Below are 22,970 nucleotides of genomic sequence, written 5' to 3' on the forward strand. Positions count from 1 at the left end.
TTCCTCCCTGCTTACCCTGCTGCTTCTGCTCTTTGCCATAGACCTTCTTCTTGAAATCCATCCATGAGATCATTGACACCAACACAGTGGTGAGTGGTGGGTCCAGCCTAACTCTGGGAAGTCAGAGGTGGAAGTGAGTTTGGTACTAGGAGCTTCTACCCTGGGTGTGGGCTGAGGCCAGGGCTGGCATTTATTTCATTCTGAGCCTTGCAGGAGTCGGGAGACAGTGTAGACACAACATTGAGTCAGGTAAGATGGGAATCTGTAGGACTTGTGTGGAGGAAGCTGTGTGGCTCAGGGGGGCACTGTTCTTGGTACTCCTCTCTCAGATGTCCCTCTCCCTCTCTCATCCCTCAATAGTAAAAGAGAAACTTTAAATAAGGATGTCGAAGAGGGGGCAGGGGATTATTTCTGTGTGAAGTAAACTTGTGCTTCATATTCATCCTAGCCCCTACTTCCTATTTATCTGAGGAATGGCCATATGGGTTTGGGGGCAGGAGATCATCCTAGCTGAGAATGTGGCTCAGTGATAGAATGGTGCCTAGCAAGCCTGAAGCCCTGGGTTCTATTCCACAACGAAAAAGCTGGAAGCGGAGATGGGGCTCAAATTGTAGACCACCAGTCTTGATCAAATAGAGCTCAAGGACAGTGGACAGGCCCTGAGTTCAAGCCCTATAACTGGAAGAACAAATCTTTGTGGAGGCCTTTTTTCCCCTTTGGAAACGATTTATTCTTTTTGATATGCATAACACGGGCCTCTTCCCTGGCCACCAATGAGCCATTAGATGTTCCTGGAATGTGGGCCTCCTCCCAGCAGCCTCTGCTCTACCAGGCCCATAGTTTACCCTTTCTATCTCCAGGCAGATGGAGGCCTAGAGAAGCCCACCTGGCCACCTAGTTCTGGTGGCTGCTGAGGATTTTGGGACTCAGTAAGTCACATAGGGAGTCATCATCCCCATCTGTCTACAGAAAAAAGGTACAGAGCAATGCAAGCCTGAGCACACCAGCTGTGGGCAGTTCTGCATGTGGGGATCTGAAGTAGGACATGCTCTGTGGGGGAGTCCTGTACGGGGAAGGGAACCTTGACCTCTCCTCTTGCAGTTTCCACACTATCCTGAAGTTACAATTCTTCAAAACCTTTCTGCTTCTCCCTGATTTTGACCACCCAGGACCCTGAGGCCTCTGAAGCAGCTGCACAGGTGGGGAGCTCAGCCTGTGTCAGCATCTGGAGCCCCGTGGAGGAGCGACAGAAGCTCTGGCAGCTATCTACTCTTCATCTTCTCCTGGGATAGCTGGCACATGCACTCAGCTTTCTCCTGACACAGCTGATCCAGAATGAACATCTGTCCTTTACATGTCAGGAGGGACTCCTGGATGGTGCAGATATGTGCCGACAGCTGGTTGCATCGATGGTGGAGCTCATCTGCAGGACTCTGGAAGTCCACCTCATCAGGCAGGTTGTGGATGAAGAAGATTTTCTTCATGGACGCCCACGTGTCCCACTTCCCATCCTCACACATGCTGTGGTGGCAGCTCATTGGGCGGGGGACCTGTGGCTCCAGCTCTATCTGGCACTGAGCTGTCAGTGGGAGGGGGAGTGCCTGCAGCAGTCTCACTGCTCCTGTGGCAGTAGTATCCCCCTGTGGATCTCAGCTTCTGAGAGTGCTAACAGCTCCACGTCCCTCTGAGTTTGGGGGATATCGCCATCCTCTGCCATGGGCACATCTAGGAGAGTCGCTTTCTCAGCTTTTGCTTCTCCAGGGTTCACAGCTTCCTTCCCCAGGGACAGCCAGGAAGCTCAGCTGGGCCTGCATGTGCTCCTCCTCTGGACTGGTCACATCCAGGCACTTGAAACTGTCCTGCCACTTTGGGGGCACCATCTTGTCCCCCCAGTTGATCGGACCCTGCACTTGTTTCAGCTGCTCCAACAGCTGGGTCTGCCTCTGCAGGTGCTACTGCAGGACCTACTACTTGGAGCACAGCTGCTCATTGGAGGTAATGTGCTGCTCACAGGTGACTCTGAGCTCCTGAAACTGGGCCAGAGACTGCTCCTGCTGCTCCTGGAGATCCTGAGTCACTTGGCTTTCTCTCTCAGCTACCTCTTTCCCTTTCTCTATCTTCTCCTCTCAGCAGTCCAGCTATTCCTGTAGATGTTTCTTCACCTGCTGCTCTGAGTCCACGATGCTGGTGAGCTCCTCCTTCTCACTGCTCACCCTGTAGAGAGCATCCTGCAGCAAGGCCAGCTGTTCCTCCAGCTGTGGGTTTCATACACATGCACATCGTGGGGTCTCGGGGATCTCCTGTGGATCCTTGGTTTTCTCCTCCAATCCTCCCACTTGCTCCCGCTGCTCTGCATAATGGAGACGGAGTTTCTAGTTTTCCTGTACCTGGATGTGAAGTTGTTTCTCCAGGTTTCTCAACCCCATCTGCGTGCTGTAGGTGTGGGCCCGCAGGTGCTGCTCCTCCTGAGATGGACCCGCAGAGGGCCATGGCTTTGCCAGCTTCCTTCTCAGTTCCCCCAGCTCATTCTCTAGGTGCAGCACCTACCTTCATCCTCACTCCTTTTCCTCTGTCAGTTGGTTCACCTGCTCGGTCTGCCACCAGGGCTCCTCCTTCTGCGTGGACCTCTCAATGCTCAGGTTCTGCAAGAAGGTGTCTGTCTCCAGATTCGCTGCAGACACCATTCAACTCAGGTTGTCCTGAAGTCTCTTTAGTACCTCACACCCCTCCAGCACTTGTTGGAACTTGCAGATTCTGTTCTTCCTGTTGCTCCTCTATTTCCAGAATGCTTACACCTTCTCCTAAAATTCTGTGTTCACTTGCTGCAGGTCATAGAAGCTTCTTTTCTTTTTCTTGAGCACAAGTGTTACATCATTTAGCTGTTTGAACATTTTGGTCACCTTTTGTAAGTAGTAACCACAGAAGCCACCATCTCCAGCTCTGCCATGCGCTGCTCTGCGGCCTGTAGACAGCTGGTGAGAGCTTCATGCTCCATTTCGCTGTCATCGGCCATGAGCTGCATGTGGGCTGGTGCTGATTGTAAATCACTTTCTGCCGAAACCAACCTCTATATGGGTGGCTTGTGGATGTCTAGCTCTGTTTTTGGTGTTTTGTGTACTTTGGCTACCTTCTCCTTCTCTTTCTCTCGTCAATCCTGCAGGTCTGTCTTTTCCTGTTTCAGTGGTTGGATCTTGGCATAGAGCACCTGGTTTCTCCTTTTACTGTGGTCCAGGGCAGGCACCTCATGTTCCTAGCACCTCTGCATATTCTTGGTGGTATCAGGACCCTTGACATTCTGGACCCTGGTGGCTGTGACTGTGTCCAAAGGCAGGGGAGGCCAGTGGTCAGCATCACCTATGGCCAGACCCTTGGTTGAATCACCCTTCCCAGAGGTATTTGTCTTTGGGATCCTTCCCTTTTATGTATTCTTTGTTTTCTTGAATGCTGAATGTCTGATGGGAGGATTTCTTCTGCTGGTGTTCTGGCAGTAGTTTATTGCCCACAGCTCTCTCACGGAGTCTTGTTGTTTCAGATATCTGAGCGCTGGGATGGGAAAGATGGGCTGGCCACATTCCCAGGCTCTGGGAAATCCTCTATTCTCCCACTCTCTGACTAGGTTGTCAATTTCCTATTGTACTCCAAATTCGCCTCAAGACTCTTGTTTACCACTCAGTTACCTCTACCTTCCTCAACTGCTGGAAGTGGTGTCAACCAACAGAGGGAATCTTGGTGCTACAGGGCAGCATGGAATGTGGGTGGCCACGATTCTTGTATCACATTGGTCAGAAAGAACCATAAAAGAATGGGGGTATGGCTGGTATCCTGTGATGCAGGCAGAATGGGCGGAATCAAGATGACAGCAGCCCCTTTCCCAGGGAACTCTGTCCAATCCAGTCGGGAACAAGAGGGAGACCTGCTTTAGCCATATAGTGTACAGATTTTTGTGTGTATGCCTGTTTGTTGCCAGTCCCGGACATTGAACTCAGGACCTAGGCACAGTTGGTGAGCTGCTTTTGTTCAATGCTACCCTTCTACCACTGGAGCCACACGGCTCTACTTCTGGCTTTGTTGACACTGAAGTTGGACAGGGGTCTCAAGTACTTTCCAGCCTAGGGTGACTTTGACCATGTATCTCCTTTCACAGCCTTGTAAGTATCATGGAGGACTGCTGAGAGCCACTGGTGCCTGCTTAATCATTGGTCTTGCTGATGTTCTTGGACAGACCGGTGAATTCCCTATCTACGGGTTTAAGTAGAGGGAGCTGGAGCCCACAATTCGAATCCTGGTTCTGCCACCTCCAAATGGCAGAAGATCCTAAAAACTCATTTCTATCCATATGAATACCAATGGAATGTGATGTATATCATGATTGAATGGACAGTTTTTGAATGATTCTAGGATAAAATTATACACAATTATATTCTAGGACACTGATTGATTTTAATCAATACTTTATGAAGCATTTAAAAACTTACATTCATTAAATGGAGAAATAATGAAATGCCTAAGAATTAGGCATCACATAGCACAGAGATACCATTTTTTTCTGCCAGGACTGAGATTGGAACTCATGGTCTGGGTAAATCTGTTGCACTGTGTAGCAAGGGGAGGCTTGCTTTTTTGAAGTCAAGAAATTCAAGTCTGTTCCTTAAGCCTGAAATTGATCCCCACACCTAGAATACATCCTATTTGTGTACATTTTAAGTATATGATTTATATTTACATACATATATTGACTCCATATTGCATTTAATGTAGTTATTCATTTTATTTTTTGTTTTGTTCATGTAGTGACCATTTATTTTATTGACTATTATGGCACATAGAATATTGATTACATAGGATATAGGTCTGCATATGTATTTCACTTCATACCTGACACACAGGACTTTCACAGAAAAGGAAAACATGTGTCACCATCTGCTTCTTACTCCATGATTTCTTGTTTGGGAGTGCTGGCATTTGAACTCATGGCCTACAGGGCCAAATTCATGAATGATTGAGTGTCAGCATGCCATACTGGGGCAAACTGAGCTGACAGGCATTTCCCAGGACCTGAGATTGAGCCCCAGGGGTTGACAAAATAAAAACAGATTGACACGCAGATGGTAGTATGCTAATAAATATATATCTTTATAGTGTGCCAGAGATGTCTATCCATTATTCAGTTATATAGACTACATTCTTAACAATTCTTGGGTATTTATTATGTCTCCATATAATTAATATTATTGTTTTCATCCTTAATAAACTATTAAGTAAATCAGTGTTCTGAAATTAATGTGTCCCTGTAAGAAATAGTAGTCTTTTCAAAAATATAAACTCTGGGCTTGGCGCTGTCCCTGCACTATTCAGCTCAAAGCGAGCACTCTATCACTTGAGCCACAGAGCCACTTCCAAAAATAGTAGTCTTTTAATGCTTCATATTAAATAAAACTAGTCAGCCTACTGAAATCATAATGTCTAATTTTATACGAGTATCACTCATGAGCAACTCATTCAACCGTGACACCTACAACATTCAATCATTATTCCTATAAATGGGAATGGGTCTCTTAGGATCTCCACCATCCGGAAGTGACATGACTAGATTCGACTCTAAGCTTATATTGCCGTGCAGGACTATGTCTTCCCACTACCTGCCAGCCTTCAGCAATACAAAGTGAAGTACCCTTGGGAGCCGTGTCATTCAGACCCAAATGGTCATGGTGCAAAATGTTAAAAACTTCATCCCACCACTTCTTCTCTGTGCATTTTTCCCTCCACAAGGCCTGGAGGTCTAGGATCCCAGGATTGCCTGTGGTTCCAGTGGCTGCACTCCAGACTAGAGTGATGAAGATGAGGCAGAGTTGCCATGACCTGAGTTCAAGACCTTGCTTCACACAAAATAAATAAATAAATAGATAGATAGATTGATAAATAAATAATCTCTCTGGCTTGCAATTGGTGCCATTTTTTCTGCCAGGCTGTTGGATTTGAACTCAGGGTCTGGGTAACTGCAGCACTGTGGACAAAGGGAGAAGCTCACCTTGCTGAAGTCAAGAAAGTCAGGCTTGCTCCTAGGCTTGAATTCAAGTCCAGCTCTGGGAAACATAATATTTATATATATTGTAATGATAAGATGTATACTTACTTATAGATGTTCAGTACATATCCTGTTTGTTGCGGTTATTTATTGTATTTCTGTTTTATTCATTAACCATTTATTTTATTCACTGTGATAACACGCATTCCATTATTATTTTGATGACATACTATCACATAGTATTTAGATTTGTAGAAGTGTTCTCAATCATGTCTGACATCCAGAACGCTCAGAGCAAAGGAAAACAGGTGTCACGCTTGGGCTTCTTACTCCACGATCAATTGTTGGCAGTGCTGGAATCTGAGCTCAGGCCCTAGCAGAACAATTCATGGAATGGGTGTGTCAAAACAACAACCTCTAGCCCAGGAAACTGCCAGGCAGTTCCCAGACTCTGACATCAATCCACAGGGTGGACAAAATAGCCATACATGGATAGGCAGGTGGTAGTATACCAATAAATATTATTTGTATAGAGTGCCAGAGACATCTACCTAGCATCGATGACATCAACTACGTTCCTACCAACTCTTAGGTAGTTATTATGCGCCATTGAAGGAATAGGATTCTTTTCATGCTTAATAAACTATTCAATAAGATCAACGTGTCTAATTTTAGACTAGACCTATGCATGCAGAAACTTCTCAATCATAGTTTGTTAACATTCCATCGGTATTCCGATGCATAGGAATAAGTCTCGGAAATCCCCGATTGGTAGGTGTCAGGACCAACAGTTAAACTCAGGCCTACATTGCTGCAGGGGACTATGGTTTCCCTGATAGCCCACTAGTCTTTGCTAATGCACGGTGAAGTACCCTTTGTAGACATGTCATTCAGACCCAGGATGGTCACCATAGAAAGGGAAAAAATGTAAAAAATCCATCCCGTGGCTTTTCTCTCTCTCTCTCTCTCTCTCTCTCTCTCTCTCTCTCTCTCTCTCTCTCTCTCTCTCTCTCTTCTCTCCTCATCTCTCGTCTCTCTCTCTCTCTCATCTCTCTCTCTCTCTTTCTCTCTCTCTGTGTGTGTGTTTTCCTGCAAGATTTCAAAGCCTAGCATCCCAGGATTGGCTATGGGCCCATGGCAGCCTGTCACCCTGAGGTGATTGAAGCTGAGGCAGAGTTACCACGAACTGAGTTCAAATGCCTTCCTTGGCAAATAATAATAGTAATAGTAATAATAATAGTAATAATAATAATAATGATGATGATGATGATGATGATGGATGATAATAATAATAATAATAATAATAATAATAATAATAATAATAATAATGATAAACACTCTGGCTCAGAACTCGCACCATTTTTCTCCACTGCTGGTTCCAACTCAGATCTGGGTAAATCTATAGCACTGTGGAGGGAAAGGAAGCTCACAATCCTTGAAGACTACAATATCAGGCTAGAGTCACAGGGCCTGAATTGAATCCGCAGTATAGGCCAAAAATAATATACCACCTATTTTACATATAGGATCTCTATTTACATACATGTGTGGAATGCCTCATGCATTCAGTATAGTTACTCTTTTTATTGTGTGTCTTAGTCATGTATGCATTTTGTATTTTATTGAGCATGATGACAGACATAACTGTGCTGAAACGGATGACCCACCTATTCCATGGCTATCGAGTTGCCTATATAGCATTCTCCATCCTCCCTGAGAACCTGGACTTTCATAGGAAAACAGGTGGATCGATGTGTTTCTCACATGAGAGTTCATCTATTGGCAGTATTGGGATTTTAACTCAGAGCCCAGCAGGGCAAATTGGCGAAAAGATCTAGGTGAGGATACCAGCCTGTGAGCAACTAAGGAGCTAGACCTTTCCCAGGACCTGACTTTGAACCCCAGGGAGGGCCAGGATAATCCTAAATTCATAATTAAAACACAGGATCTATATTGACATACATGTGCGGTCATCATTTTGCATTCGGTGCACTTCTCCTTAATTTGTGTCTAATTCATGGAGGTATGGTGTATTTTACTGAGTATGGTGACAGCTATAACTGTGCTGACATGGATGACAATCTTTTCCCATGGTTACAGGGTTGCCTATGCATTCATTCTCCAGCCTAGCTGAGACCCAGGCTTTCACAGGAGAGGAAAACAGGTACAACGACTGGCTTCTGACATCAGGATGAATCTTTTGTCAGTGCTGGGATTTGAACTCAGGTATGGGTAACTCTGTTGCACTGTGGGGGAAGGGGAGGCTCACCATCCTTGAAGACTAGAATGTCAGGCCTAGTCCGGGGCCTGATCTGAAGTCACAGCACTGGACAAAATAAGAAGCCCAGCTCTTTTAAACATAGGATCTCTATTTACGTACAGGTGTGGTATGTATCTTGCATTCAGTGTAGTTATTCTTTTTATTTTGTGTCTTTTTCAAGGATGTATTGTGTATTTTATTGAGCATAGAATGACATATAAAACTGTGCTGACATGGATGACAACCTATTCTCATGGGTGTAGAGTTGCCAATGTTTCTTGATTCTTGCTGAGACCCAGCACTTGCACAGTACAGGAAAACAGGTGCAAGAATTGGCTTCTCACATCAAGATAAACCTTTTGGTAGTGCTGGGATTTGAACTTGGGGTCTAGGAAGCCCAACAGCCAAATGGGTCCACATGAGCCCATCAGCTTGTGAGCCACTAAGGAGCTAAGACATACCCAGACCTGAGATTGAGCCCCAGGGTGGGGATGGGGCACAATATTCATCCATTCATAAGCTGAAGCTAGTATGCTAATTACCTATTTGGATAGAGTAGGAGATGTAGCGAGCTGTGTTCAAATCCTATCTACCATTTAAGTACCGATTCTTGGATCTTTCCCAATGCCTCCATTTCCTGAATGTGATTCTTATTGTCACACTACATGAACTCTTAATTAAAAATAATTGTTGTGCCATACATCTTGCCTATCATTTCCTATGAGAATCATGCATGAACTAAACTCTTCCCTAGGCCTGAATTCAAGCATCTCATAATATTTATAGACATGTTAAATATATGATTTCTACTTACATCAATATATTCAGTCTATAGCATGTTTTTTGAGTGATACATTATATTTTATCATTTATTTATTTATTTAGCATTTATTTTATGGACCGTGAGTGCACCTATAACATTTATTACATTTATTCCCATCTATTCCATAGTGTGTAGCTTTGCAGACATATTATGAACTTGTATAGAAAAGGAAAACAGGTGTCACCCTTGAAATATTACACCAGGAAGAAATTTTTGGCAATAATGGGACCTGATGTGAATGCCTGAGAGGCTGAATTCATGAATGGGTGAGTGTTAGCACCGCGGCCTCTAGCCCATTCAGCTGCCAAGTGGATCTCAGGACCTGGGATCAAGCCCCAGGTTTGGACAAAATAGCAGTAACTTTCTATGATGATGGAGATATATAAATAAATAAAATTTATGTATTTATTTTGGTGTCTGTTCATGGGGCCTGAACTTTGGGCCTGGGTGCTGGACCTCAGCTCAAGGCTAGCACTCTACCACTTGAGCCACAGCACCACTTCCGGTTTTTTTCCTTTTGGCTTATGTGGTGCTGAAGAATCGAACCCAGGATCTCAGGCATGCAAGGTAAGAGCTCTACAACGGAGCCACTTTTCCAGCCCAAATATAAATTTAGATATTTAGGTACTGCCAGAGGTGTCTATCTAGTATTCAATGACATATACTACCTTCCTACCGATTCTCATGTATTTAGTGAGAACTCCATTTAATCAATAGTATTCTTTTAATACATAATATACTATGAATTAAAGTCAATCCCTGTCCAGTGATTATTGGGTCTAATTTTAAGCAAGACAGATTGATGGACTACTCATCCAACCATGACATTAACCACATTCTTCTGGTGTTCCTATGGACAAGAATATTTTCTTAGGCTCTTCAGCCCCTTGTAAGTGGCATGACCGGGATTCGAACTCAGGGCCTAGTGTCCACATTGGCCTATGGCTTCGCTGATAGAGCCAGACTTCAGAAATGCCAGATGACCTACAGGTTTCAGCCATGTCATTCACATCCAGGATTGTCAACGTGCAAGGAAGGAAAACAGAAACTGCTGACCATCCTTGGTTTGTGGCTTTTTTTTGATGCTGTTTTCATTTTCTTTTCCTGTGAGCCCCTGAGGTCTAGGACCACAGGATGGGCTGTGGGTCCAAAGGCTGCACTATCCCAGCCTAGGGTGATGGAAAATGACGAGGAGTTGCCAAAACCTGAGTGCAAACCCTGTGCTTGGCAAACATTAATTAATTAATTAACAACACTATTGAAGCTCCCTGTCTTGGATTTCGTGCCATTTTATTGTCTGCCATGCCAGGGATGTCACCTTGGGATCTAGGTAACTCTGATGCACTTGAGGGAGCTGGAGGAAAGGAAGATCTCCTCCCTTGAATGCAAGCAATTCAGGCCTGTTCCCTAGGCCTGAATTCAAGCCCCCCCGGGAGAACATAACATTTATAGCCATTTTTATTTTATCATTTATACTTACATCCATACATTCAGTCTATATCTTGTTTGTTGGAATGATTAATTATATTTTATTATATATTTATTTGTTTACAATTTATTTTATGGACTGTGAGTACACCTATTACATTTATTACATTCATTCAAATCTATTCCATAGCAGGTAGCTTTGCAGACATATTATAAATATCATACCTGACACCCAGCACTTGCACAGAAAAGGAAAACAGGTATCATACTTGCAATCTGACTCCAGGAAGACATTTTTAGCAATGCTGGGAACTGAACTGAGGGCCTAGAGGCCCCATTCACAAATGGGTGAGTGTCAGCACAGCAGCCTCTAGCACATTCAGATGCCAGGTGGATCCCAGGACCTAGGATGGAGACACAGGTTTGGCCAAAGTAGCAATACCTTTCTATGCAGACAGTGGTATACAAATAGATATTTAGATATGTAGATATTGCCAGTGATGTCTATCTGTTATTCAATGACATATACTACCTTCCTAGAGATTCTCAGGTATTTAGTGAGGATTCCATTTAATCAATAGTATTCTTTTAGGGGATGGGAAGGTGGCTCATTGGGAGAGTGTTACCTTGCATACATGAGTCCCGGTTTCAATTCCTCAGCAACACATGATCAGAAAAAGCTGGGAATGGCATTGTGTCTCACATGCTACTGCCCTAACCCTGAGCTGAAAAGCTGAGGGATAACGCCCAGGTCCGAGTTCAGTCCACACTACTGACAAAACACACACACACACACACACACACACACACACACACACACACACACACACACACACACATACCCATACACAATGTATTCTTTTAATGCATAATAAACTATAAATTAAAATCAATCCACATCTTGTGAATACTGGATTTAGTTTTTGCTAGACTAATTGACAAACTACTCATCCAACCATAACATTGATCACATTCCTCTGGTGTTCCTATGGACAGGCAATAGTTTCTTACATTCTCCAGGCCTTTGTAAGTGGCAAGACCGGGATTCAAACTCAGGGCCTAGGTGTGCAGATTGGCCTATGGCTTCACTGGCAGCCCACTGACAGCAGTGCCAGGTGACCTACAGGTGGCAGTCGTGTCATTTGGACCTGGGATGGTCACCATGCATGGAAGGAAAACCGAGAAACCTCTAACTGTTTGCAATTCGTGGCTATTTTTCCTTGTATTTTCTTTTTTTTTTCCTGTCAGCCATGAGGCCTAGGCTCCCAGGATGGGCTGTGGGTCCAAAGGCTGCACAAACCCAGCCTAAGCTGATGGAAGCTAAGGCAGAGTTGCCACGACCTAAGTTCAAATCCCGTGCTTGGCAAAATACATACATACATACATACATACATACATACATACATACATACATACATACATACATACATACATACATACATACATATACACACATACATACATACATACATACATACATACATACATACATACATACATACATACATACATACATACATAGAAAATAAAATAAAATGAATTTTAAAAATTTAAAAATACTAATGGTGCTCTCTGGCTTGGATTTCATGCTCGTATTTTTCTGCCCGGCCTGGGATTTGCACTTGGAGTCTGGGAAAATCTAATGCATTCTGGGGGATGGAAAAACTCACCCTCTTTGAATACAAGCAATTCAGGCCTGTTCCCTAGACCTGAATTCAATTCCAACCCTGTTAATTAATATTCATCCACATTTGAAATGATTAATATCTACATATTTATGTTTACTGCATATTGCTTTGAGTGTGTTTATTTTTTGTATTATTAATTCATTATATTTGTTGACTATTAATACACTTATAACACATATTAAATTTATTACATCTTATGAAAATTATACAGATTTGCATATGTATTATATATCTTACTTCAGACCCAGGTCATTCACAGAAATTTTATAGTAGATGATCCCATGCCAAGAAAAACACAAAGACTACACTAACCAAAGTCTAAATTATCCCTAGGCACCCCAGTGGCTTACATATTTAATCCTAGCTACTCAGGAGGCTGAGAACTGGAAGATGAAATTTCAAAGCCAATGAAGGCAGAAAAGCCTGAGAGACATCATCTCCAATTAAGTGGCAAAATGCCGGGCTACAGGTATAGCTGAAGTGGTAGAAAATCAGCTATGAACAACGAAGCCAAGGAAGAGCAAGCTGAGTTCAAATGTGAGGAGAGGGGTTGGGAGAACAGAGAACAAAACAATACACAAATCCCACCTAATTTATGGTACCAACCAAACTGAAAAGAAAAATGAAGCTTTTTCATTTGTATAAATTTACATGAGCACATATGCTCTTAGGTACACTTCAAAGCTATATTTTTAATAATATACATATACATATATAATTTAATAATGCATATATATATATTTAAATAAACTAAGAAACCAACCAATGAATAAATACTTCTGAAATAGTGCCTTAACCATGGCACTGTAAATTATTTATACTAAAAGTGTTTTCCAAGTTTCTTTTCTCAGAATCCATCTTTAAGAAGTTTTTTCATGTGCCTGGCACCAGTGACTCATGCCTATAATCCTAACTACTCAGGAGGCTGTGATCTGAGTTTGGCGGTTCAAAGTCAGCCCAGGCAGAAAAGTCTGTGAGACTCTTATTTCCAATAAACCACTAGAAAACCGAAGTGGCACTGTGACTCAAGCAGTAGATCGCTTGCCTTGAGCTGAAGAGCACAGGGATAACCCCTGAGTTCAAACCACAGGACCCCCCAAAAAATGTTTGTTCCTGCAGATCATAAAATTCTAACATTCTGAGCTTTAAGAAACTTTTCTGCCAGGGTCTTATGCTCTTTAGGAAAGTACTCCACTACTGAGATACATCACAGTCCCATTGTTTTCGTTTTTCATTTTACAATCCAGTTTATTCCCAAAATGTTTAGAAGTACCTACTGTCCTCACAGAAGCGAGGTTTTATTCAGAAATCCTACCTTTTGTGCTATGAGGACTCCCCTCGTGTATTTCATGGTAGGCACTGAGGAAAACTCATACGACACAAATGCAGAGAGTTTATAATTGTAGAAAAAACTCTAAATAGAAATAAATTCAACTGTCCCAATCTTCTAGGGAGAAATGTCCTTATTTTCATTCTCACTCTTCAGGGCAGATGGTCAAAATAGAAACACCAATGTGCTATGCTGAAATGTAAAAGTTTAGACCCCTTTTTTGAAAAACTCTCATATGATAAAATCAATATGTATGAAATAAAGGTGAAGTGAACTTAAAAAATATTAAAAATGCTAATGAAGCTCCCTGGCTTGGAATGTGTATCATAATTTGTCTGCAAGTCCTGGAATTTGAACCCGGGGTCTGGGTAACTCTATTGCACTGTCAGGGAAGGGGAAGCTCCCCCTGCTTGAAGACCAGTAAGTCATGCCTATTCCCTAGGCTTGAATTCAAGCCCCAGACCTGGAAAACATACTCCTTATATACATTTTAAAGATAGGATTGAACTTCCATACAGATGTTCAGTCTATATTATGTTTGGTGTGGTTATACATTATATTTTTTATTTTTTTCATTTAATTACCGTTTATTTTACTGACACTTATGCATCCTAACTATGTATTACATTGTTTACATGCTATCATATACCATCTAGATTTGTAGATGTGTTCTCCATCATGCCTGACACGCAGAACTCTTCCAGAAAAGGAAAACAGGTGTCGCATTTGGCTTTTTACTCCAAGATTAAATATTTGGCAGTGCTGGGATCTGAACTCAGGGCCTAGCAGGTCCAATTCATGAATGGGTGAGTGTGAGCACAACAGCCTCTAGCCAATGAAGCTGTGAGGTGGTTCCTAGGTGCTGAGATCGTGATCCAGGATTAGCCAAAACAGCGATACAAGGATAGGCAGACAGTAGTATACAAATAAATATATGTTGGTAAAAAGCACCATAGCCTCCTATCTATGATTGAATGACATATACTACATTCTTCCAAACTCTTAGGTATTTATTATAACACAATTAATGGAATGCTATTCTTTTCATGCTTAATAAAGCATGAAATTAAGATCAATCAGTGTCCTAGGATTATTGAATCCAATTTTAGGCTTGACCAATGCACAAACTTCTCTTTCAATTGATATTCCTACGCATAGGAATGAGCGTCTTGTGATCTCCTGCCATTGGTAGTTGTCAGGACCTGGATTTGAACCCAGGGCCTATGTTGACAGGTTGGCCTATGGCTTCCCTGCTAATCCGCCAGCCCTCAGGAATGGCAAGTCAGGTGTACTTTGCACCCATGGCATTCAGAACCAGGATGGTCACCGTGCAAAGATTAAAAAAAATTAAACACCCATCCCTCTGCAGCTTGCCACTTTTTGTGCTATCCCACTTTTTTTCTTTCCGCAAGCCCTGTGGGCCTAGGATTCCAGGATTGGTTATGGGTCCCGAGGCTGCACCTAGCCTAGGGTGACCAAAGCTGAGGCAGAGTTGCCATGACCTGAGTTCAAGCCCTAAAAAAGCCACAAAAAAGAAAAAAATAAAAAAAGATTATTTAAATTTAAAAATATAGAGCTCTCTGGTTTTGAATTTCTGCCAGTTTTCTTTCCTAGACTGGTATTTGAACTCAGGAACTTGTAGCAATGTGAGGGAAAGTGCAGATTTGTTACTATTTGAGTTCAAACACCGTGCCAAGCCAAAACTAAAAAATTAAGTCACTGAGCTTGGTAGGGGGAGTAGTTGTGGAGATGGGAGGTAAAGGATGGTACGGGGAAAACAAAGGAGAAGGTAACAATGCTCAATAGGAAATATACTCATGACCTTGCTCATGTAACTGTGACCATTCTGTACAACATTTTTACAATAAAAAACATACAAAAAAGAAACAATGTAGTATTTCGGGAAGCACTTTGGGGGTAAGGGGAGGATGTCTGAATAGATGTACAAGATTCTATACTGCTTTTTATTTAATGTTCAGTATGGAATTGAATAAACATAACTGCTTTCATTAAAAGATTAAGTCACTGTCTTGGAACTGGTGCCAGTATTTCTACCATTGTTGGGATTTGATCTCACCGTCCAGGTAACTCTTTTGTACCATGAGTAAAGGAAAAATTTACTGTCCTTGAGGAAAAGAAATTCAGGCTAGAGTTCCCATGGCGTGAATGAAGGCCCTGCAATGGAAAAGATATTTCTATACATGTGTAATAGATGATATATACGTACATATGTATGTTTATTACATGTTATGATTTTCATTATTGATTTTGTATTTATTTTATTTTTTATTTGATTCCTTTTTTATTGTTTATTTTATTTATATTATTCAAATTTACATTTTGCACATCTATTATAAAATTATACACAATAATTTAGGACATTGACTCATTTATCATTAAAACTTTTTGTGTTGAAACATGATACATAATTAAATGGAGGTATTTGTCACAGTCTTCTCAAGTTTAGAGTCTCTCCCAAGAATGAGCTTTGTGTTATTTATCTTTGGACACCTTCCTATAGGGGTGTTTTTAGATGATTTATACTGAGAAGGCTTTCTTGAGGACAGGAAACTTGTGGGATAAAATTGTAAGGGGGAAGCTAGAAATGTGGCTTAGTGCTAAAGAGCTCACTCAACATGCATGAATACCAGGGTTTGAATCCTCAATGCCACATATTCAAAAAATGCCAGACACAGTGGAGTGGCTCAAGTGGTAGAGTGCTAGCCTTGAGTAAAACAATCCCCAGGACTGTCAAAAACAATAGGCCAGATGCTGGTGGCTCACACCTGGAAAACTACCTTCTCATGAGGCTGAGATTTGAAGACCACAGTTCAAGACAGCATAGGCAAGAAAAGCCCGTTAGACTCTTATCTAAAAAATCCCATGTAGAGCTGTGGCTCAAGTGGTAGAGAGTTAGACTTGACGGAATTGCTCAGAGACAGTGCCCAGGGTTGATACAAGACACCCAACTGGAAAAAATTGAGGGTTAATCAAAGTACTTTTCCTATTTGCTAATTATGAGAATATTCTCTGGAAAATCAACACTAATATACACCAGAATTGGAGTCAGACCTCCAGGCTTAAGTGTAACAGATCCACATGCCCAGCCTCACTGACTCTAGCATTGTAACCTTGTGTCCACAGGGTTCTGAAAGGTCCAATGTTGAAAGGCTTAATATGCTCCCCAAACCCTTCTGTGATAAGCAGTTGACTTGTATTGTTAATGTCATTACTCATCTGAACCTAGCAGAGCACCAGTAGCTCTTGCCCATCACCCTAGCTCAGGAGGCTGAGGTCTCAGGATCACACTGAAGACAGCCAGGGCAGAAAATTCTGACACTCTGACTTCCACATCTGCAAAGTCAGATGTTCAAGAGCTTCTTGTTTTTCCCTTGGTGATGAGAAGTTACTCTAAATGTTCTTAGTGTTCTTGACCCATTGCCCCATCCTGGGTTCAAATGAACTTCTCAGGATCCAAGCCCTGGCACAGTCAGCAGGAAGAACTCCAGTATAACACTGTATTTGAAGGACAGAAAACAATTTCAAAAGCCAGAACAAGGAGGCAGAATATACACACTCAACAGGGAAGTGAGCTGCAACACCACTTCATTCATTCCAGGGACAGCCAGCAATGGGGGAAACCTGAAATGTTTGTTACAGTTACACCAGGATCAGGCTTTTCTCAGCTTCCTCAAAAAATGACTAACCTTCCTCACTCAGGTGAAGAGAGCTTCAGGCTATCTTTAGGTTACCCCAATAGAGAGCCAGTTTAGTGAGGGAGAGGGGAGGAACAGAGTAGAAAAGCCCTGCTCTCTGGTCTTAGGGAGTGGGTGTTTTACTCTCCATCTATCAGATTTGAAGGACCTTCTTCTACCTCTGCCAGTCTTTTCTCCTTCCTTCATTCTCCACATCATTAATGCTAATCCCCAGTCCAATGTGAGGCAGGGTAATTTCTCTTTTGTCCCCAAGCAGCTGAGTTAGAACCTGGTTCTGTCCTCTTGGCTCTGCGGCATTCGGCTGCCTAAGAACTGGTAAAGAGACATTTTTTCTGCTTTGTGGTTGTGTGAAGGTGATGCTGGTGTCCTGGCACACTGCAGAAACTTCATGACTGGGAATTGTTCCCTTCTTTCCTCCTGAAGTCCAAGACCAGATTCATCTATCATTTTTCTATCTATCTATCTATCTATCTATCTATCTATCTATCTATCTATCTATCTATCTATCTATCTATCTATCTATCTATCTATCTATCTATCTATCTATCTATCTATCTATCTATCTATCTATCTATCATCTATTGACCTTTCTTTCTTTCTTTCTTTCTTTCTTTCTTTCTTTCTTTCTTTCTTTCTTTCTTTCTTTCTTTCTTTCTTTCTTTCTTTCTTTCTTTCTTCCTTCCTTTCTTTCTTTCTTTCTTTCTTTCTTTCTTTCTTTCTTTCTTTCTTTCTTTCTTTCTTTCTTTCTTTCTTTCTTTCTTTCTTCCTTTCTTCCTTTCTTTCTTTCTTATGTATCTATCTATGTACCAACTTACCTACCTGCCTACCTACCTACCTAACTAACTACCTAACTACCTAACTACCTACTTAGTTATCTCTTTGACATTTCTTGGGCTGAACTCAAGGCCTGAGCATTGTCTCTAGCACTCTGCTACTTGAGCCACAGCACCAATTCTGGATTTTTCTGTGTATGTGTTACTGAGGAATCGAACCCAGGGCCTCTTGAATGCTAGGCAAGCACTCTCCCACTAATCCACATTCCCAGCCCCCTCATCTTTTTTTAATGGTAGTTTTTACATATATATGCTACCATTTTGTGTCCCCAAGTATAATTTTCTGAACACCGCTTATTTCTATGAACTATGATCTTCTTTCCACTGCCTGATTTGTGACTGCTCCTGCATTGGCCTCATAATAAAATGTAAATAAAGGCTGCTGAGAGCTTCAGTGTGCATCATATAAGGAAATAGGCCTAAAATCCTGGAAGAGAAAATCAATGGGGCTGAAATGAAGAAAATGATACAGTATGTACAATGAGCATATATAAAACATAAATCTGTAAATAAAAGCAGAAGTTTTGCATACAGCCTCTTTGCACTGAGGGAAGTAATATACACACGTAAGTAAGTAGGACACTGACACATAAACTTGGCCTTCTCTTTTTGAATTTTCTTTTGTGGCCATCCTATGGCTTAAACTGAGGAAGTGATGCATTCCTCATTTGTTTTTCACAAGGCAGAGGTTCTACCACTGGCACAGCTCCACTTCCAGCCATCTGGTTCTTCAATGGACATAAGCACCTCTCAGGCTTTCCTGCCTGGTCTGCCCTATATCGCCTGCTTGGCTTTCTCGCTCAAAGCTGGAGCTCTACCCTCTAGGCCACTCCTCCACTTCTGGTTTTCTGGTGGTTTATTGGAGACAATAAACCTTTCCTGCTAGGGATGGCTTTGAATGGAGATCTTCTGAGGAGGCTTCAAGTGTATTTCCTCAGGGATTCATCAAGGAGCTGCTCCACCCAAACCTTTAGTCTAAATCTCGAGAGGTACTAGAGAAAAATGGAAACAGGAACATGCTTCTAGTGTGTCCTAGATACTTAAGGTTGGAGATACAAAACAATCATAATTATTAGATCATTTTATAGGCAAAAGGAGCAATGCAGATAGTATAAGGATCGCTCCAGCTTTCGGTCCTCATATCCTGAGACAGTAAATTCACTGCAGCTCTATGCTAAGTGACAGAACTGGCATGTCCTGTGGATATTTGCTCCTAAATCCTGTTACACTCATTTCTCACTTTTGGCTTCAACCCTGTGACCAGAGGGTAAGATGAATAGAGAAAATACTCTCAGAGAAAGCAGGTGTAAAGAACATTGGGTAGTTTACTTATAAGTCTCAACCACAGGAATGACCTTATTAAGAAGTAAGTCCAGATTATAAAACAAAGAAGAAAAAAAAAGAAGGTGAAAGTGCCTGCTGACTATAATCCCAGCTCCTCAGGAGGCTGAGATGTAGAGAATTTGAGTTTGAAACCAGCCAGTGTAAGAAAGTCCTTGACAATGTTATTCCTAAGAGATCACAGAAAAACCCAGAAGTGGGGTTGTGACTCAAGTTTAATGCAGCACCCTTGAGCAAAAGGAGCTCTTGTACCAGGCCTAGGCTCATAGTTCAAACCCAGGTCTGCCCCCTCAAAAAAAACTGTACCTCAATTTCTTTTTGTATGTATGGATGAATTCCTCTAGGTGAAACTCCTGAGTAGGTATGATGAGTGGCACCAAGCAGGGAAAATTGTATTCAATACAATGAGTTCATAACACAGAGACTACTTTTATGATATTGCATGTTCCAGGGCTCCCCTCACTGCTCCCAGTGTAGCCTGAGGGTTTCTCTTCATCCCAGGCCTGCTGGAAGAAGTCTCCCTCATTGTCTGGACAGGAACACAAAAGACCTCACTCCTGTACAGCTGTGTACCAAATAACTCCATCTGGGCCAATTAGTGAAGCTGTGTGGGTGGGCTCTGAATTTCAGGAGAAAAAGGCCTGTTTTTACCCTTAGCTATCTCTCTTCCCAGTGCTCTGTTTTAACAGGAGACCTTCATTTTTGCCACCTCCCATTGCAGGCCAAGTTCTGTGCTCTTATCCTGCCTTTATGAGACTATATTCCAGTGTACAGATACAGTTCTCAATATAATTCAGGAATCCTTCAGGCAGACAACTAGGGCACTGAACATAATGAAACATTTCATCGTCGGCAGTGATGGGCCTATAATGCTTCTCTTAGGTTTCCAGAACCTTGGGAAATCCAAGCACATGTTGGATATCACAAAGCTTCCTGTCATCTAGGACTGATGAAACTCATCAGGTTTTCAAACCTTTGCCCTCTCCTAGTTGGGCCTTGGGTGGCTAGGTTTTGAGGTTAAACATAGGGCCTGGGTGCTGACCATGAGATCAGAGCTGAAGTCTAGTGCTTTACCACTTTGTCACAGCTTCACTTCTGCTTTCTCTCTGTGTGTGAGTGTGTGTATGTGCATGTGTGTGTTCATACACTAGTCCTGGAGCTTGAACTCAAGAGATGAGCACTGTACCTAGTTTCTCTTGTACAATGGTTGCTCTCTCCCACTTAAACCACAGAGCCCCTTCAAGCGCTTTCCTAGTGATGTGGTTCTGAGAAATCAAGCCCAGGGTTTCATACATGCAAAGCACTCTACCCCTAAGGCACATTCCCAGCCCTCTACTTCAAGTGTGTTAGTTTGTTTCTGTCTTTTTTTGTTGTTGTTGTCATTGTAGGAGTTGAAAACTGAGCCTGGAAGCTGTCCCTGAGCTCTTCAGCTCAAATCTTGTGCTCTACCACTTGAGCCACAGAGCCACTTCCGGTTTTCTGGTGGTTCATTGGAGCTAAGTGTCTCAAGGACGTTCCTGCCCAAGCTAACTTTGAACCATGATCCTCAGATCTCATCCTCCTGAGTAGCTAGGATGATCGGCATGAGCCACAAGCACCTAGCTTCCACTTCAGGTTTCTTAGTGGTGAATAAAATATAATAGTCTCATGGTACCTTTTGTGTCAGGGATAGTTTGGAACCCAGATCTCAGCTTCTTGAGAAGGCAGGATGACAGACCTCGGTTATAGAACCCTAAGCTGTGACACTCTGCTGCAAGGGCGTCCTTGGCTCTGTGTTGTGAGTGCTAACCATGAGCCCAAGAGTTATGGGTCAGTGACTAAGCCCTCAGTTCAAGGTTCATGACTTAGAAAAAACAAGACAAAACAATTGTCTCCTGTAGACAACTCACTAGTCTTCAGTAATACATAATTTTGTCCCTGCCCTGGGGACAGATCTGAGTCTCAATATTCTTTTCTGCATAGTCATGTCAGTTGGAGTTCTTACAAGGACAAGATGAAAGTATGCACCCTTTGAAGAACAAAATATATAACACTTTTTATTGTCGGTCATGGGCCTTGAAATCTGGGCCTGAACACAGTCCTTCAGCTCTTCAGCTCAAGGCTAGTGCCCTACCACTTGAGCTACAGCGACACTTCCAGTTGTCTGGTGGTTTATTGGAGATCAGAGTTTCAGCGACTTTCCTGCCAGGGCTGGCTTTGAACCACTATCCTCAAATCTCAGGCTCCAGAGTAGTTAGGAGTAGAGGCGTGAGCCACTGGTGCCCAGCTCCAAATAACCCTATTTACAGGACTCAGCGCACAGAATCCTGTGAAAGACTCATCACCCAGCACCCAATGCAAGACTCAGCACACTGCACCCTGTGAAGGACTCAGCACATAGCATCCTGTGCAGGACTCAGCACACAGCACCCCGTGAGGGCCCCAGCATTCCAGGAAGGACTAATCACATAGATGCATCCCACAAGCTGTCATAAGTATTAGGGTGCTTTCATCAGTATCACCATTCTTTCAGAAACACATCACAAACTGCACAAAGTTCACATCTAATGATTCAGAGGAGCATTTTTTGGGGGGAGTCAGCCACAGGGATTGCACTGACATGTTGGGGGTACTGTCCTAAGATCTTTTGCTCAAGGCTAGAGATCTATCACTTTGATCCACAGCTCAGAGTTTCACAGACATCCCTCCAGGACTGGGTTTTAAATACACCAGTGTCAGATCTCAGCTCCCGACTAGCTTGGATGACAGGGATGAGCAAGCCAGCAGCATCTGGTTCTCTGGGGCTGAGTTGCAGTCGTATACCTCTGACTAAGTCAGGTTAGATGGCAGCTGTCAGAACCATACTCGCGGCGTACTCTGTGATGAGGTATTTGAAGTCCTATCCTTATAGAGTTGCAGTCACAACATTCAATATTTTTTCATGCCCATCCTGGACCTTGAGTAAGAGTCTAGACACAGTCCCTAGGCTTTATGCTCAAAGGTAATGCTCGACTGCTTGAGCGAGAACACAACTTCTGGATTTTTATGTGCTTGTGGTAGTGAGGAATGGAATCCAGGGCTTTGTATGTACTAGCTATCATTATACCACTGAGTCCCAGGAGTGACAAGTGTATGAACAGATAAATGTGTAGATTGGCATATATGTATATGTATATACATATATATATATACACATATATGTATGTATAAGACAATAGAAATGTGTCTGTATATTATGAAATTACATATATTATATTACTATCCATTATTGACATTCAAATTATTCCTTCCACTTTTAAGTATTATGGTTGAATACATAGTAAAGTATTAATTGAAAATTAATCAATGTAATAAAATTGTTGTGTATAATTTTATAGTATACTCATACACTAACTACTAATTTGTTACTTTTATAAAATTCCATTCGAATGGATGTACATGGAAATGGGTTTCTTGGAATCTCCCGCCAATATTTAGTGGCAGCCCTGTGATTCAACCTCCAACCCTAAGTTATGGTTTTGGTTATGGCGTCCCTAATAGCCAGCCA

Source organism: Dipodomys merriami, unplaced genomic scaffold (assembly GCF_024711535.1).
Source record: "Dipodomys merriami isolate MVZ:Mamm:240054 unplaced genomic scaffold, mDipMer1.0.p SCAF_159, whole genome shotgun sequence".
Classification (NCBI taxonomy): domain Eukaryota; kingdom Metazoa; phylum Chordata; class Mammalia; order Rodentia; family Heteromyidae; genus Dipodomys; species Dipodomys merriami.